At 38.8% G+C, this 2,918-nt stretch overlaps 1 protein-coding gene across 1 annotated transcript in view; it reads right to left on the reverse strand.

The window, feature by feature from the left end:
* The window catches only part of LOC104529271 (FYVE, RhoGEF and PH domain-containing protein 5-like), a 36,597-nt gene that overhangs the window by 25,356 nt on the left and 8,323 nt on the right, over nt 1-2,918 (reverse strand). The window lies entirely within an intron of this gene.

A 2,918-nucleotide genomic window follows, 5' to 3' on the forward strand; every position in this document is an offset into this window, starting at 1 on the left:
TTTCTTCATTCTCCTTAAAACTGTCATCATTCTCCTTCCAAATATCGTTCACGAGCTATGATTAAAAAAAACCCAAACAAAACTCCACTCAACTAGTGCTGCAGATGTAGGTGGCTGAAATCATTCTCTGGCCATTTTAGAAGTGAACTGCAGCTTCCATCATATTATCATTATGTCTCTGCAGGAGGAAAGCCTCCCCGGAGATTTCACCAGCTGTTAACAGCAACAGTGATTTATAGCTCTTAGCATCTCAGGGCCTCTAACATTGTAGAAGTTCAGAGAGCAGTATAAACCCTGCTTAGTTCAAATAGTGAGTGTCTCCTAGAGTTACAGACAGACTTAATGCTGTGTAAATGTAATCTTTGTTTGCACATCTGTAAATTGCGAATAATATTCTCCTACTTGATGAAAATGCTGTGGAGATAGTTAATATCATAATATGTCTGAAAATCTTGGGTTAATAGTTCCCAGGGAAAAACCGCTAGAGTGTTGTTATTATAAAACAAAAAAGCTAATAATGAATCACTGATATTCTGCAGAAAACGTAGATCATAATTCAATGCTCCTGTCAGATACTTCGGGTGTAGTTTGATGAGTTGCTAAGTGGCAGCAGAAATCTTCCTCCTTCCAGGTATATGCCAAGTCTAAATTATTGCTTACAACTTCAACCGGGTACACGAGAAGTTATTAATGCCCTATCTTGAGTGGCATTGTTCAGTTTGTTCTGTAATTAGAGTGACTTCATGAATTATTTGCATTTTTTTAAAATCTGAGAGAAAGAAAAGAACTGATGGTTGTTGTTTTTGTGGATGGGATATCAATTCAGGAGGACAACATTGTATTTAGCAGAGTATTGAACTTTAATTCTGATGAACCTATGCCTTCACAAAACCCACACCATTCACACAGATGGGAAAGACAGACATTCTGTTTCATCTCTTCTGGGCCACAGTTTTGAAAAAGAACAGCTGTGCTCTGATGATACGATAAAAAATGAAGTGTAAAACTCTATGTGAAATTTGTAATGAAACTGGTCCAAATCAGACATTATTAATAGCAATTACTGTATAGTCTGGGACATCTGTAAAACTCAGATGATATGGTGATGTTCTTCAAATTAAAGCTTGGCTTAGTGGAGATAACATCACTGCATGGTAATGCAACACAGCAAATTTGATTTTAAATCTCCTATAAATCTGAGTGAAATCTTAAGGAAGGAGGCGTGCCAGAAAAAGATGTGTGACCTCAATGTGTTAGGAACTGAGCTCTTACAGTTGTCAGCCTCTAATACAGGTATCCCTAAAGCTCTGAGATTACTGTGGAAGCTTTTCCTGAGATCTCAGTTTTATGAGAGATATTTATTATTTTGGTACAAAGAATGGTCTAATAATGGAAAAGTATGATTATAAATTCTTTGCCTGAGGAGAAACAAAATCAGGATCATGCCTGTTGAAAACTTTGCTCAGTAAGTCCATAGTTTCAGAGTCTTTATGTAGAGGGGCCAGATTATGTTTCATTTATGATAGAACTGTAGGTTTGTTAGGCCACATCCTCTCTGCAATCTACATGTGTTCTTTTGTCTTGGTAATGGAATAGTGTTTAGGTAGTAATTATCTACTGGTTACAATGTAATTGTTTCCATGAGTCTTGCTTTTCTCTTATGCTTCTTTCTCTCTCCTATCCTTCTCCTTCACCATCATATTTGGCTGTCATGCAACTACCATTTCATCTACAAAGACTTCCCTCCCAACTTTTGTCCCCATCCTATCTACTATAATGGCTGATGACAAAATAGTTTGTGCTGATACCTAAAGTATCTTTAAATAAAGCTGAGAGTAAGCAACCAAAGAGATTAGTGTAGCTGATATGCTGTTTTGTTTACATGATTCATGTCTGTAACTTCTCCTTAGCAATCAGGAGGAGTAAAAAAAGTGCAGCCTTTAAAATGAAGGTTTGAAGGTTTTGGGTTGTCATAGACCCACATCAGCACAGCCAATGGGCTGATGTTATTGTATGAAGAGGGAGTGTATTCTGAGGTAGATATGCTGGGATGGGGATGGAGGTGGAGAAGCTTGGAGCAGAAAAGCAGAAATGGACTTAAACCAAATCCATAGGTCCAAAGCTTTTTAAAGTTTGCATTGAGTGAAAATGCACATCTGAATTTTGAGTTTTGACGTTAAAAACCTTGAACGTCAGAACGCTCAAAACCTTGACCTGTTGTCATGGCTTGAGATCATCTCTGCAGAAAACCAGAAACCAACAAGTTGGAATTCATGTTGATCTGTGGTAATTTTGCCACTGGCTTCAGGAGAAGCAAGTTCAGAGCCTCAGTCTGAATTTCTAGCTATCAGATGGCGAAGGAAGCAGGTCCATGAAGACATTCTCTATTCAGGAAATAGTAAGTAGTTTTAACTACAATTTATCTCTTTCTGATACAAATATTAGAAGGCTTGGGTTTTGTCTGTCACTGGCCATGAGGAGATCACTGAACTCAGTCCTCTGAAACAGCTCATGAACACAGGGGCTCCCTTTGTGACTTTGGCACACATACCAGAGATACAGCTTTTAAACCTAAGCAGCAGAGATGTCTAGATGTGAGCACAAGTTGACATTCTTGGCTCTTGGGTTTATTTGCTGCAAGCAGATGATTCCACTTCTCTAAACAAAGCATGAAAGCTTCAGTTTTAACTGAAGGGCACCTTGGGTTTTGAGACTCTCTCATTCTTGCCTCCCAAGCTGTTGCAAAAAGTATCCTTCATCTAGTTGACCTAATGCATTTTTACCATGTCATACAGTCTGAATTCACTGCCTCACTCAGTGTTTCCATTCCCCTGCAGCCAGAGGGCAAAGGTGTTAAAGGGAATATGCTGAGTCAGAAATGCTGGGGTGTAGCTGTGGTGACCTCCAGCATGTGTCTT

This window comes from Antrostomus carolinensis, unplaced genomic scaffold (assembly GCF_000700745.2).
Source record: "Antrostomus carolinensis isolate BGI_N321 unplaced genomic scaffold, ASM70074v2 scaffold17378, whole genome shotgun sequence".
Lineage (NCBI taxonomy): Eukaryota > Metazoa > Chordata > Aves > Caprimulgiformes > Caprimulgidae > Antrostomus > Antrostomus carolinensis.